Raw genomic sequence first — 443 nt, forward strand, 5'->3', positions numbered from 1 at the left:
CTCTGGGTTCAGCAAAAACTGCTCCTAAGCAGGTTAACTCTGAAACATAAATCACCATGGAAATGCAGCCTGATCAAAAGAGACCAACTTTTGTGATACTAAAAACTCATTTTAAGCCCAAAGTTAGCTGGCTAACGCTTTGTGATACAGAGCCCAAGCCTTTCTCTACATTTGTACATACAGTGATCTCCATTATGTTTGAGACAAAGACATATTTCTTTCTTTGATTAGGCTCTATACTCTGCTATTTTAATATGTAATCAAACCATTCAAATGTGGTTAAAGTGCAGATTCTCAGCTTTTATTAAAGGGTATTTTATACCATTTTTGGTGATGAAACTTTAGAACCTTTTATACATAGCCACCCCCCCCCCCCCCGCACCCAAGTTGCAGAGCACCATGAACGTTTGGGATGTATTAATGTTACGTAAATTAAAGTACAG

This window comes from Anguilla rostrata, chromosome 10, assembly GCF_018555375.3.
Source record: "Anguilla rostrata isolate EN2019 chromosome 10, ASM1855537v3, whole genome shotgun sequence".
Lineage (NCBI taxonomy): Eukaryota > Metazoa > Chordata > Actinopteri > Anguilliformes > Anguillidae > Anguilla > Anguilla rostrata.